Genomic DNA, 16295 nt, shown 5'->3' with positions numbered 1-16295 from the left:
CTGAAAACAGCCACACAAAGTGAAAGATCATCCATGCCCTTAGATAACTTCGCAATACGGCAGGTTCTTTGCTTTTTTATTAGTGTTGAGCAAATGTTATATAGTTTTATTATTTTATGGTCCTTTGAACCCCAAGACCTCCTCCTCCCTTGTTACATGAACCCATTAAACCCTTCCAACATCACCGGGTTGGTGGCAAGTTTTCTTTCAGTTTTTTTATACTGTGTGCTTCTGATAGATGTGGTGAAACTGCTTACTCACCAGTGGTCATTGAGTTCATTCGGAAGGTGAACTGCGTGGCAACTTAGAAGTGTAATATCTAGTATCCTAGAATGGCAGGCACCAAAAAAAAAAAAGTCACTCCCTGTTGACTGGGTCAGGACTAGTGCAAGGCAGAAAGTTACTCATCTGGTGTTGGTAGGTAGGAGGTTGAAGGGAGGAGTGTGCAGAACCTAAAAGGGAGTTTAAAAAAAAACTTAGAAATCAAGAAAAATAGTATTTTGACACACTCTTTTTAAAAGCAAATTTTTTTGCTGTGGTGGATTGGGAGTTTGAGATTAGTAGATGCAGACTTTTATATGAAAGTGAAAGTCGCTTAGTCGTGTTCAACTCTTCGTGACTCCATGGACTGTATAGTTCTCCAGGCCAGAATACTGGAATGGGTAGCCTTTCCCTTCTCCAGAACATCTTCCCAACCCAGGGATCGAACCCAGGTCTCCTGAATTGCAGGCAGATTCTTTACCAGCTGAGCCACAAGGGAAGCCCAAGAATATTGGAGTAGGTCGCCTATCTCCAGCAGATCTTCCCGACCCAGGAATCGAACTGGGGGAAACTTCTATATGCAGAATGGATAAACAAGGTCCTACTGTAGAGCATCGGTTTCCCAGGTGGCGCAGTGGTAAAGAATCTGCCTGCCAATGCAGGAGACTCAAGAGACTCGGGGTCAATCTCTGGGTCCAGAAAATCCCCTGTAGTATCAACTGCACTGAAGTAAAACAAATTTTTAAAATAAAAATGAGAAGTTAGTGTAGAGAATCCATGATGAACAAAACGGTCAAAAATTTAAATACAAGATTGCACCCTGCATTTGCACGATTCAGCTTCACTTACCTCATTCTAATCTTGACTTTTCTGTACTGACTCAATGACCCCGGAAATTCCACACTTCAGGAGCTCCTTTTTTTATAGTATTGTCTGCAATTAAAATGTGAGTCTCCTAGAAGGGGCAACATATTAAATCTCAGCAAATGTATATCCTGATGCCTTTCAAAAAAACAGATTGGTGTGGAGGCTGGAAAGAAAATGAGATTATGGGTGCTGGGTCTTCAACAGACAGCAAACAGGACAGCAGCAAGTTAAAGCCCAATTCTGTTGCTAAAAGTCTAAGACCAAAGTCAACAGTTTCGATTTTTCACTTCAAGATTTAGACATCATTGAGTTCAGTTCAGTCACTCAGTCATGTCTGACACTTTGAAACCCCATGGACTGTAGCACACCATCACCAACGCCCGGAGCTTCCTCAAACTCATGTCCATCAAGTCAGTGATGCCATCTAACCATCTCATCCTCTGTCGTCCCCTTCTCCTGGCTTCAATCTTTCCCAGCATCAGGGTCTTTTCCAATGAGTCAGTTATTTGCATCGTGGCCACAGTACTGGAGCTTCAGCTTCAGCATCAGTCCTTCCAATGAGTATTCAGGACTGATTTCCTTTAGGATGGACTGGTTTGATCTCCTTGCAGTCCAAGGGACTCTCAAGAGTCTTCTCCAAATTTAGATATCATTTACTTTATATTCTAGATCCCAGACAGAAGGGGGCGCTGCCAAGCCATAGATGAAGACTCAACTAATTTCTGCTTTAAATTGCCAAAACTCACTAGGATCTGCTACAACCTCGAAGAGAAAAAATTTTTTTCAACAGACACATTTGGCGTTTATAGATTTTGCAGCTGCTGGGAATTTATCTAACTACGGAGGATTTCTAAAAAACTCATCTGAATGAAGAGGACCTGTAGAAACTTCCTTTGGGTCACAGGGTAAGTAATATGCAAAGCTAGAACAAAAACATTTAATAATAACAATGATAATAAGGCTATCAGTTTTCTCCATTTTAGCCATAATTTGCAAATAAGATAATTTTTAAAATTAATTACAGTATTTTATATAAATATGAACACTCTTAAAATTTTAAAGGTGCTTATTTTTAGTTAGACAGTCAGTATACTTTCTTAAGCAATGGTAAGATAGTGTCTCAGGCTGCCAATGCCAAAAACTGTGCAATAAAAAAGAATTTAACCAAAACATCTTCAGTGGGATTCCCCCTCTACCTCTAGCTACAGTTTCTCTCTCCTCCAAAGAAAAAGTGATCATTTATTTCTTTCTGACTAAGCTCAGTAAAAGAAGTTTGTGTGTTAAAATATCAAATAATCTCTTCATTGCATTTGTGGGGGGGTTTCTTCTTTTCAAAGTGTCTAGAAATGAAAGAATTTGGTATTCATTTCTCAACCTTTTCTGCTTTCATTTTTCCTGATCTTACCAAAAAATATACAAATGTACAAAAAATATATAAAATACTGGTATTCTAAAACTAAAGATTAATTTTAAGCTTTGATGAGGCGAAAAAAGCCATTTTCCTGAAAGAGATTAAAATGGTTAAACCATCACTGGAAAACTCAAAGACTCGCCCCAAAGTAAGTGAAATGGGCAAAATCAGGTCATCCCAAAAGGAATGCAGTAGTGGCAGTCAATCAAGACCGAAGGGAAGGTAGCCTATAATTTATAATCTCAGAAAACTAAGCTTCTAGACACAGTGCAATTTTTGCAGGACATAAGGCTTCATATCGGAAAGTTGCAAATGTGGATACAAGTTCAGAGGGAAAAAAGGAAAGAATGATCAGTTACACTGAAAAGGAAATGGAAAGATATTGATACCTCTATTTCACCAGAACAACAGACTGGTTCCCAATAGGAAAAGGAGTACGTCAAGGCTGTATATTGTCACCCTGCTTATTTAACTTATATGCAGAGTACATTACGAGAAACGCTGGGCTGGAAGAAGCACAAGCTGGAATTAAGATTGCCGGGAGAAATATCAATAACCTCAGATGTGCAGATGACACCACCCTTATGACAGAAAGTGAAGAGGAACTAAAAAGCCTCTTGATGAGAGTGAAAGAGGAGAGTGAAAAACGTTGGCTTAAAGCTCAACATTCAGAAAACTAAGATCATGGCATCTGGTCCCATCACCTCATGGGAAATAGATGTGGAGACAGTGGAAACAGTGTCAGACTTTATTTTTTTGGGCTCCAAAATCACTACAGATGGTGACTGCAGCCATGAAATTAAAAGACGCTTACTCCTTGGAAGGAAAGTTATGACCAACCTAGATAGCATATTAAAAAGCAGAGACATTACTTTGCCAACAAGTGTCCGTCTGGTGAAGGCTATGGTTTTCCCAGTGGTCATGTATGGATGTGAGAGTTGGACTGTGAAGAAAGCTGAGCGCCGAAAAATTGATGCTTTTGAACTCTGGTATTGGAGAAGACTCTTGAGAGTCCCTTGGACTGCAAGGAGATCCAACCAGTCCATCCTGAAGGAGATCAGTCCTGGGTGTTCATTGGAAGGACTGATGCTGAAGCTGAAACTCCAATACTTTGGCCACCTCATGCGAAGAGTTGACTCATTGGAAAAGACCCTGATGCTGGGAGGGAATGGGGGCAGGAGGAGAAGGGGACGACAGAGGATGAGATGGCTGGATGGCATCACCGACTCGATGGGCATGAGTTTGAGAAAACTCCGGGAGTTTGTGATGGACAGGGACGCCTGGCGTGCTGCGATTCATGGGGTCGCAAAGAGTTGGACACGACTGAGCGACTGAACTGAACTGAACTGATTGTAACGGACACATCTGTGTTTTTTCTTTAGTTGGCTTTAAGGAACTAAAGGCAAAAGGTATGCATAATACAATTTTCTGATGATGTACCTCGTGTGAAATGCAGAGAATGTTTCAAGTTGATGAAAAGGAAAATAATGTATTTAACAAAATATAAATAAACATAATACACTAAGAGGTAAACTGTTAAAGTATAGCTGATGAAACCTCCAGAAAAATAATCTCTTAGAAAACAATTCAATTGGGGCAGGGGAGCATCATTAAATTTAAGAAAACCTTGGACAATTTTTAATGTTGATTATTAAATTACCTTTGCTGATTCTATTCTATAAATTTAGTTGGTTTTATATTGCTACATACTAAATTTATCCATATTAAAAAATTGCTTAACTAATTGCTAATTGGTTATTTATGCAAAGGTTTTTTTCCTTTGTTTTTACACTATGTGTTGATAACATAGGGGTCTTCCCTGCTGGCTCAGACAGTAAAGAAGTTGCCTACAATGTAGGAGACCAAGATTCCATCCCTGGGTCTGGCGATTGATAAGCAGGAATGAATTTTGGACACATTCAAGTTCTATTTAGACTCATAAAACAAAGCCTGTTTCTTTAAGAGTCGATCTCATAAATCCTGATGTTGCCTGGATAAATCCCTTGACAAACCTGCAAAATAGGAAGCTTGACCTCAGCTCACACACAGGACTAAATTCCAGACTGAGTTTAGAGTTCTGCGGTGCCTATATGGGCAATGCAGGCTTTTGCTTTTGTCCTCTAAGTCAATCTTTGCCAGAAATTTTTCTCTGCATCTTGAGAATTTACAGAGTTCTAGTGCCATAATTTTTAAAAAAATATGTTTACTAAATGCTGGAGCTTGAAAAATTAACATTTAATATTAAAGAGTCTGCACTGCTTTTCTTTGTGGTTTAAAAAAGATTAACTCTGTGAGCAGATAATATACTAACATCAGGTTACAAACATGTCTTCATAGCTATTACAAACAAAGCTATAATCATATCAGAAAAATGAGTTTATTTTCAAAATTATCAAATAACTTGTCATATAAATGTGAATTGCATTACAGCCAGTGAGGTAAGCTGATGAGTCATTCACAGTTCAAAATATTGAATTCACAGTCGTTCACAGTTCATTCATAATTAATTGTAACATCATTTTCCTTCAACTAGGACGTTTTCAAAACAAAACCAAATACAGTCCTGTTATTCGATTTAAAAACATTAAATGAGAAAATGCTGAATGTGCTTAAAATTTTTAAATAGCTCCATTAATTTTATAGAACACATAAATTCAAATTAAATATAAATAATATTTTATGGACAACCTAACAAATTTTTTGGCCAACTCAGTGTGTTTCAGGAATAAATAAAACATATAATTACACTGAAAAGGAAATGGAAAGATATTAATACCTCTATTTCACCAAGTCTATTGCAACTGATCATCCCTGAATGAATGGAGAATAGATTTTGAGAATTAAATATTTCTGACTTTTAATATCATGCTAAACAATTCTAGATGACATCAGATTTCTAATAAGAAATACTAGATACTTATGAAAATAAGCAAGATATTTAGGAAGAAAATAAAGCATTTCAGATTCTTTGTTTCTAACCAATTACATATACATATGGGAAAAAACTATTGAACTCATAAATTTCCTGTCATCTTCATGCTTGATTGATGTAAAGTTATCATGGTTCAGGATATAAAACTTGATATTAAGAAAATAAATACATGTGTACAAGTTATATGATACTGACTCTGTAATATTCTTATTACCAAGTGTGTTATTGACTCTACAAAAGAAAATTAAATCACTGAATAAGTACATTGAAAGTTTAACAATCAAAGGAATATTTCACTTTGAAAATATTTCAAATATGAAACAACTGAAAATTGTTTCTTATAATACTTGACTTCTTGGCTATCTTAGATAAACTACAGGTCTTAAGAAATATAATGAGATTATTGTCAGCAGGAAATTTGGAAATAAAAAGCTCATTTGCTTAATATAACACCTCTATAAGCCGTTAATAGTATCAATGATTTATTTTCCCTTAGCCGCTGAATCAAAGTGTTTGATTAACGGTTCACTTTGCAAATCAAAAGTAAATATCTAACTGGCATTATGTTTATATTGGTTCTCTTATTTTGTAACCAATAATCATATGGTGAATTCATTTTCACTAGTATAATAAAATGCTTGTTTTATTTATATTTGCTATTTGAGGGCAATTTTTTTAATGACATCTGCATCTTTACCCTTTAACTGAGTGAATTAAATTATGTAACACAAGCAACATTAAATTTGTCCTGGAACTAGTTAATGCCGAATGGAAATTGTCTATATTCTGAAGCATTAGGAGATCTTTGTAGCTAGGATGTTAGTCTCTCACTTGAAGCCTTTCTACTTTTTGGAATAAAACTAATAAAATTATTCCCTCCACATATGAAAATTCTTTTTATGGGGAGGGAGGTGGGAGGGGGGATCGGGATGGGAAACACATGTAAATCCATGGCTGATTCATGTCAATGTATGGCACAAACCACTACAATATTGTAAAGTAATTAGCCTCCAACTAATAAAAATAAATGGAAAAAAAAAAGAAAATTATTTTTAGCCACTTCTCTCACTAGTCTTTGACAGAATTTTTAAAAATTAATTTTAAAAAACATAGCTTAATCAATAATGCAGCAAAAAGTACATGTCCATGAAATTTACACCCTTTGTATATTTTGGGGGGAGGGAAGGTGTTGGTTTTCTCTGTATCTAACACAAGGTTTTTATCTGACTTATTACCTACACCTCTGTGTGTGTATTTATATAAAACTGCTAAAACGCATAGCTAATAAGTCTCTCTGCATTTAAGTTGTAGAAAGGTGAAAGTATTTTACTGTCATTATCTTCTGAATCCTTTCTACCCCCTTGGGAATAAAGATGATAAAGCAGATTTTCAGCAATGACAATAGTGTTCTATTTTTTTTTTTCCAAAGCATAACATGAAAGCTGGGTCTTTGATATTTGAAAATAAACAGCATTTGATATAATTGCTACAGACTTTTGAGAGGGAGCATCAAGTAAGGGCTCTGGAGCCAGACTTCCCAGGTCCAAATCCTGGCTTTGGCGCTTACTAACTGGTAAATTTAGACAAACCGCTTCATTTTTCTACAGCTCAGTTGTTTTTCTCAGAGGAATGAATATTAATAATTACCTGCTTCTTGAATCATTGAGAGAAAAAAATGAATTTAAACTGTGAACTGCTGAAGACAGGCAGTAACTGACGTTTTAAGTGATTATTGCTTTTTGTGACTTTGCAGTTTAATCTCATTACAGTGGTAGTTTAATTTTCTCAGTTTTGCCAAGACTGGGTATCAGAGTTCTACCATTGTTTTCATTTATCTTTTTTTTTTTTATTTATCTTTAAGACTTTATCATGGCTGAAAATAGCAACTGGAAACATCAACTTTTATTTCAGATCTTTCCTCTTTCTATTTAATGTTTTACTGTGAAAAACATTAATAAGTAGTCGTTCATTTGTGCTTTTGAGTTTATGTGTCTATCATCTGGATTAGAGGCAAGATGACTATTAATTTGTGATAAAAAATAAAGATGCTTCATCCTAACATCTCATTAACAAATGTGGTTATTGTTAAGGAATGTAAATTTTTATGTTATCTTATCCACCTGTTATAAAAAATTTCAGTTTAGGATTAAGTTTTTTCAAGACATGACTATCTGTCAATAAATGGTCAAAATGGAAAAGTATATTCCCTTGTCAAATAATATGCCCAGATGATATTTATTTGAAAGTGTCACATGGGAATGAAAGATTCATTCATTCATTCATTCAAGAAACATTTAGTGGTTATCTATTTTGTTGTTGTTTAATCACTAAGTCGTGTCCGACTCTTTTGCAACCCCATGGACTATATATAGCCTGCCATTCTCCTCTGTCCATGGGATTTCCCAAGCAAGAATACTGGAGTGTGCTGGCATTTCCTTCCCCAGGAGATCTTCCCCACCCAGGGATCAAACCCGCGCCTCATGCACTGGCACGAGGATTCTTTACCACTGAGGCACCAAGGAAGCCCAGATATCTATTATTTGCTAGAATAAACTAGAATTCGAAACTGGTCCTATAGGAGTAGTGAAAATTTGTTATAGAATCTAGGAACAATTTCATGAACACGGATCAAACCATTTCTTTCTCACCAAGGAGTCAATATACAAGTCTATGAAAATAACGTTCAATTTACCTTTAACCCTTATAAAGTTGTCAAAGGGCAATAAAAACAGCTACGGCTTCCTGCATCAAAAAGTCAAGCTTACAACCTTGCTAAGTAAGTCAAGCACAAGAATGGATACATAAGGGGTCAGTAAACAGTCCTTGGTCAACTTCATGCAGTCTGCATCATCCAGCTGCTCATGCTGTCTTTTTAAAATTGAAGTTTGGTTGATTTATTAGTTTCAGATTTTTATATACTGCACTGTGCTTAGTTGCTCATTGTGTCCATCTCTTTGCAACCCCATGCACTATAGCCCACCAGGCTCTTCTGTCGATGGGGTTATATGCTATTTAAGATTATTACAAAATAATGATGTGTGTCCTTGTTGTTTATTTATTTTATACATAGATACACTTTATATATCTTAATTCCATATCCCTAACTTGCCCCCCGCCCCCGCCATCCTCTCCCTACTGATAAACACTAGTTTGTTCTCTATAGCTGTGAGTCTGTTTCTATATTGTGATTACATTTGCTTGTGTTCTTTTTTAGATGCTACACAATAACATAGAGCATTTATCTTTCTCTGACTTACTTCTCTAAGCATAATACCCTCTAGGTCTATTCATATTGTTGCAAATGGCAGAAGTTCATTCTTCTTTATTGCTGAGTAATATTCCATATCTATATATCTATATGATATCATTGCTCATGTTTTTACAGTCTTCTGCCATCTCAGTGAAACAGAATATATCATTGCAATCTATGCATCTTTTCTCCTCTAAGTAAATACACATGGAAAAGGGATGGATGTCTTGCAAATCTGTAACTGTGATGCAAAATTACTCCAAGTTTGAGAGACACAGGCCATTTCCTGAACTAAATAAAGCCTGCCTTGGGAAGCAATTGAAAATCAGAATTCTGCTTCTACATTGCTCAGTTACCCAGGCAGCTGGAGCCTTTTCAGCCAAGTCTCTAAACAGTCCCTCAAAAGCAGTCTTTTTAGCCAGGATGAGAACAGTTCTTCTGAGTCATACTATTAACTCCCCTGTACAAGCAGAGGTCTGGTTAATGCTCAGGAGGCTGGGAAGAGAAACAAAGATCTTCTTTCTTCCAGGAGAAAAAAAAAAGAGATTAAAAAAATTCATCAGTCTACTTTATACTTGAGTAATAGGCTCTTGGGACAAAAAAATTTTGAGGACTCCCATTGTTGGTTAAAATAATAATTATTACAGCGTTACTTAGATAAACATAAACATAAAATCAGGTTATATACTTTAGCTTATTTACAGCTTTAAAAACAAACATACTTAGAATTTTATTTCCCCAAAAGCCCCCACATTTCTGGCCTTCATTTAATGCGATAAATCATGTTTTGCTGAAAATAAATCTACTGCCCACATGTGAATATAGTTCTAATGTTATGGTGAAGAATTTTTTTAAGGTCAGCATCCCCAAATTATTCTGTAGTATGTAACGAATCCACTCTCCCATACTCCCTCTAGATAAACTGTTATCAAACCCCAGAGTTCTGCAGTCAGACTGCCTAAATTCAAATCCCAGGACTACCACTTCCTGGGTCCTGAATGGGGGACCACTGGCAAGTTACTTAACATCTCTGTACCTCAGTTTCATAGGGCTGTGGAGAGGCTTACTAGAGTTGATAAACCTCATGTACAGTAAGCATTCAATTGACATTAATTATTACATTTCACTAACTCAAGCTCCACATAGTTAGTCCACAAGGATTCGAAGCTCAGTTCAGCAGGCGTACTGGACTGTGGAGAATGGAACTTCTACTTCCTCCGGAAAACAGGAACTGAATTCAAACCAGGCTTTTTGCATAAAGTTAGGGGCCAGGTTTACCACTTGCTTACCACTGTACTTGTTCACCACTGCAAACAAGCTGCTTTCTTGGAAGACAGACAAAGACACACCTACCGCCAGGTCGTGCTCATTGGCTCCTGGGATGGGGGCTGTAATTTCCCCAACTGCAAGCCCCAGAAGTAAAACTGCTTCTCAGTTAAGGTCACCTGCATCATCATGTTCTCTTCTCCACTGATTTATTCCCACCCATGTGTAAGTATCAGTTCAGTTCAGTTCAGTCGTGTCCGACTGAACCCCATGAACTGCAGCACGCCAGGCCTCCCTGTCCATCACCAACTCCCAGAGTTTACCCAAACTCATGTCCATTGAGTCGGTGATGCCATCCAACCATCTCATCCTCTGTCGTCCCCTTCTCCTCCTGCCCTCAATCTTTCCCAACATCAGGGCCTTTTCAAATGAATCAGCTCTTCGCATCAGGTGGCCAAAGGACTGGAGTTTCAGCTTCAACATCAGTCCTTCCAATGAATATTCAGGACTGATTTCCTTTAGGATTTGATTTGATTTGATTTGATTTCCTTTAGGACGGACTGGTTGGATCTTCTTGCAGTCCAAGGGACTCTCAAGAGTCTTCTCCAACACCACAGTTCAGAAGCATCAATTCTGCACTCCAGGTCCTGCTCATTGGCTCCTGGGATGGGGACTGTAATTTCCCCAACTGCAAGCCCCAGAAGTAAAACTGCTTCTCACCTGCATCATTATTTCCTCTTCTCTACTGATTTAGTCCCACCCATGTGTAAGCATCACTTAATATTATATACATGCTTTTTCCATCTTTATTAAGATGTAATTGACATGTAACATTGGGTAAGTTTAGGGTGTACAACGAGATTTTATCTTCTTAAATATTGCAAAACAATTACCACCATAGCATTTGTTAACACCTCCTGCACATCACATAGTTATCATTTCTTTTTTGTAGTGAGAACATTTAAGATCTACTCTTTTATCAACTTTCAATTATATAATAAAATTATAATTACCACATTGTAAAATATATCACCAGAATTTTTGTCTTATAACTGAAAGTTTGTACCCTTTGACAAACATCTCCTCATTTCCCCATACTCCTACCAACTCCACCTCAGCAGTCACCAATCTGCTTCGTTTCATTCAGTTTGGTTTTCTTAGAGTCCACATATAATGTGATATCATATAGCATTTGTCTTTCTCTATCTAACTTATTTCACTTGGCACAATGCCTTCAAGGCCCATCCATGTTGTCACAAATGACAGAACTGCCTTCTTTTTATGGTTGCAATATTCCATCATATATATGTGTGTGTTATATATATATATCCACCTGTTCTTTATTTGTTTCTGTATCAGTGGACTCCTGAGTCACTTCCTATCTTGGCTATTATAAATAATACTGCAATGAACAAGGCTGTGCAGAAATCTTGAGATAGTGATCCTGTTTCCTTTGAATATAAACCCAGAAATGGAATTGATGGATCATATGGTAGTTCTATTTTTTATCTTTTGAAGAACCTATACACTTTTTTCTATAGCTGCTATGCCAATTTACATTCCCATCAACAATGCATAAGGTCCCCTTCTCTCCACATCATCTCCAACACTCATTATCTCCTGTCATTGACAACCATTCTAACAGACGTGAGATGGTATCTCACCGTGGTTTTGATTTTCACTCTCCTTATGATAAGCGATGTTGAGCACTTTTTCTCGTGTAACTGTTGGCCATTTGTGTATCTTCTCTGGAAAATGTCTATATAGATCCTCCGTTCATTTTTAATTGAATCATTGGGGATTTTTTTGCTATTGAGTTTTATATATTTTAGATATTAAGCCCTCATCAGATAAATGATTTGAAAATAATTTCTCATTTCATAGGTTGCCATTTCATTTTGCTGATTGTTTGTGCTTTGCATTAGCTCTTTGTGTTTTGGGTATCATATCCAAAAAATTATTACCAAAACCAACATCAAAAAATTTTTTCTCTGATTTTCTTCTAGGAATTTTCTGTGTTTTTAATCTTACGATTAAGTCTTTAATCCATTTCAAGTTAATTTTTTTAAGTGGTGTAAGTTAAGAGTCCACTTTCATTTTTCTGCATGTGATTATCCCATTTTCCCAAAACCATTTATTGAAGACCCTGTCATTTCTCCATTGAATATTCTTGGCTTCCTTGTCAAATATTAGTTAACCATATGTATGAGAGTTTGTTTCTGGGATCTTGATTCTGTTCCACTGGTTTAGATGTCTATTTTTATTCCAGAACCAAACAATTTTGATTACTGTAGTTTAGTAGAATGCTTTGACATTTAGGATGTGTGCTGCTTCCAGTTTTGCTCTTCTTTCTCAGGATTGCTTTGGTTACTGTGAAGCTTATGTGAAACAGCTTACAAATAGAACACTCTATTTTATGGCGATATCAGCTTAACTTTGATCACTTAACTTACCCCTTCACTCTCCCCATTTTTATGTTTTTAATGTCACCTTTTATATCTTTTTATACTGTGTACCCATTAACAAATTATCATATCTATAGCTATTCTCAATACTTTTATCCTTTAATCTTTATACTAGAGTTAAGTAGTTACAACATATTCATTGGAAGGACTGATGCTGAAGCTGAAGCTCCAATACTTTGGCCACCTCATGTGAAGAGCCGATTCATTGGAAAAGACCCTGATTCTGGGAAAGATTGAAGGCAAAAGAAGAAGAGGGTGGCAGAGGAAGAGATGGTTGGACAGCATCACCAACTCAATGGACATTAATCTGAGCAAACTCTGGGAGATGGTGAAGGGCAGGGAAGCCTGGCATGCAGCAGTTCATGGGGTTGCAGAGTCAGACGCTACTTAGCAACTGAACAACAAGTAGTTACTGAATTTCACAACATGCTGACCTTTACTAGTGTGCTGTAGATAGACATTTTCATGTTACTTTTAGTATTCTTTCATTTCAGCTTGAAGAGCTTTTCTTCCTGCATTTTTCTATAAGGCAGGCTTAATGGTGAAAAATTCTCTCAGCTTTCGCTATTAGGGAAGTCTTTATCTCATCTTCACTTTATATCTCAGCTTCACTTTTGAAGGACAAGTTTGCTGGGTAGAGTGTTCTTGGTAGGCATTGTTTTTTCTCCTTTTTGTTTTCCAGTAGTTTGAATTTATCATCCCATTCTTTCCTGACTTGAAAGGTCTCTGTTGAGAAATCCACTGATAACCTTATGGGAAATTCTTTTGTATGAGAAAAAAAATTTTTTTTCTCTTGCTACTTTTAAAATTCTGTTTTTGATTGGAGAGAGTTTTATAATTATGTGTCTTGGAGAAGTTGATTTTGGATTGAAATTTTGGAGTGACTTTTTAGCTTCATGAACTTGGATGTCCAAACCTCTCCCCAGATTTAGGAATTTCTCAGCCAATTTTTCTCTAAGTAAGTTTTCTACCCCTTTCTCCTTCTCATTCTAGGACTCAAATAATGATTTGCCAGAAGTAAATATATGCTTACAGGGTAACAATTCAACTTCAAATCCTTTCAATCCATAAACTGAACTGAGGTGATCTAGATTGCTAATGCCCCCTAGATAACTAGAAAAGGCAAAATGATATCTTCTCTGTAGGACGATAAGATTAACCTAGCTTCAAATTATTGACACAAATAATTTTGCCATGCAATAGAGAGCATACGATCAAAAATAAGCAGACAAACAAGGAGACAATATGATACGAACAAAAACCAGCAGGAAAAAATCAGACAATATAAATAGATCAACAGGGACTCCAATTACTAGGTTTCCAGACACAGACTTTAAAATAAATATGCTAACAACGTTCAAAGAAATAAAAGACGTTAAAAATTTTAGCAGAAGATAAGAAAAATATGTATGTACATAAATAAATGAATATTCAAGAATTAGAAGGTAAAATAATTGAAGTAGATGGATAAAACAGCTGTTTAAATATATCTTAAAAAAAGAAGCAGTAAACTAGCACATAAATCAAAATATTCAGAATAGAGCACAGAAAGATAAAAAGATGGAAATTACACAATAAAACAAGAGGTACATTGGATGCAATGAGAAAGTTTAATATATGAATACTCATAATAGAAAAGGAGAGGAAGAATAGAACAGAAGCAATATTTGACAAGATAATCACTGATGGAAAACTACAAATGATATGAACTTCAAGCAGAAAAAAAAAAAGAAATCCACACAGTAAAGCTGATGAAAACAGATGATGATGAGACTAGGTCAAGAGAAATATCTGAATATAAAAGGGAAAGGAAAAAGAAAGAAAAAGGTCAGACAACATCTGATATTTTTATAGAAACAACAAAAGCCAGAAGACAAAAAATACCTTCCAAAAGAACATGACTGCTGACCAAGAATTCTATACCTGCTATAAAGACTCATGATGAGGTTACAGCAATTAAAACAGTGTGGTACCAATCCAAGGATAAAAAAATGACCAATGTAATAGGACAGGGTCATGAAACAGACCTACATATGTAAACATACTTGATTTATTGCAAAGGGGACATTGCAGATCAGTGGGGTATCTTTTCAATAGATGGTACAGAGTCAATTAATTAGGCACATAGAAAAAAATAATACTTAGCTGCAACCTCACACTCATTATATGTATATATAAATTCCAGGAGAACTGTATATCTAAATGTGATTTGTCAGACAAAGTTTTTTGAAAATACCATAGGAGAGTCTTTGTGCTCTTAAGGTAGAAAAAGCTACTTGAACAGCACACCAGGGACACCACCTCTACAAAAGGGGAATAATTGATCAATTGAATGGCATAAAAATTAAGAACTCCTGTTAATCAAAGACATGAATGATTAAGAGGTTAAAAAGGTAAGCACCAAGTGGGAAAAGATACTCCTAGCACATACGATTAGGACGACTGTAGTTGTTGATTGTAAAGTGATGACATTTGTTTACCCACTCCTTGTGTCCCTTCAGCCTTCACATCTGCATTTTAGCCACTGACAAAGAAGGGGGACAAATTTTGTACTGACTACTTCTCCATAGATTCCATTTTCTAAAACTTAAACAAGGCTACGTTGATCTGAAAGGGACACTGGGAATGTAGTCTTTGCTCTGAGTATCTGTGTGCCCAGTTAATATTCAGGGTTCTACTAATGAAGAGAAAAAGGAGAATGGATACTCTGCTATGGTTTTGGGTTTTGTTTTTAATTTTTGGCCATGCTGGATTTTTGTTACCGTGTGAAGGCTTTCATGGGCTCTAGGGCATGCGGGCTACAGTAGTTGTATTTAATGGGCTTAGTTGCCCTGCAGCATGTGGAATTTTTCCTGGACCAGGAATCTATCTAATCCATGTCCTTTGCATTGGCAGGCAGCTTCTTAACCACTGGACTACCAGAGAAGTCCCCTCTGCTATGCTCTTAATTAGAAAGATTCCTTCCAATGAATTCAACAGTGATAAGATCTGGGTGGTTGACATTAATTTCTTAAGACTCTGACAAGCTTCAGTTCTTTTTCACTTTCCTATTTTTCTCTATATGTTTTTACCAGATATGAAACCATTATAAACAATCTTGGGAAAATCTATTTTTCACAAATTATAATTGGCTCATTGATGTAGATCATAAGCCAGTTTTTGCAAATGTACTGAGCCTGAAAAATATTGATTTCTACTTTGGGAAATGTTCTGAAAAGAAGAAATGGATGCTTACATTATAATCTGCTTCAGCAGTCAGATTAGATTCTTAAATTGGTGTTTCATCTTTGGGTGCTAATCTCAAGAGCATGGAACTAGACCTGCATATTGGATGTCCCAAGAGCCTTCTGGAACTAATAGTTTAGCAAAACCAAATACACAAGAGAGAAAGTTGGGAGTTCCCAGGAACACTGTACAAAGAGTGCTCCAGTGTCTGGATATCAAAGCAAAACCCTTAACCTCAAACATAAAAGTCATAGAAATTTTTCTCAGAAACAAATACAGAACTCCCTTTCATGATATTATAAAACCAAAGTTCAAGACAAATTTAAATACCTAATAAAATATATTTCAAGAAACACACATCATTTTGCTGACTTATTCCATGCTAAATATCAACTCACAATAAAAAAATGACAAGGAAGGAGAAATTAAGGCAATCTAAATATTTTGAAAGCAAGTAGAAAACGCATCAATTTTAAGAATGACATTGTTTTGATTTTATATATGTATAATTTGTCAGTATATGTTATGTAAGTCAATCAGGTTGTATATTCATGAGTAGGCTAGGGTGTCTGAATGCCTGGGTTTGTTCCTTGGCTCTCCCACTCAGCACTTGTTTGG

This window comes from Cervus canadensis, chromosome 13 (genome assembly GCF_019320065.1).
Source record: "Cervus canadensis isolate Bull #8, Minnesota chromosome 13, ASM1932006v1, whole genome shotgun sequence".
NCBI classification, from domain to species: domain Eukaryota; kingdom Metazoa; phylum Chordata; class Mammalia; order Artiodactyla; family Cervidae; genus Cervus; species Cervus canadensis.
This window is presented reverse-complemented; position numbering follows the sequence as displayed.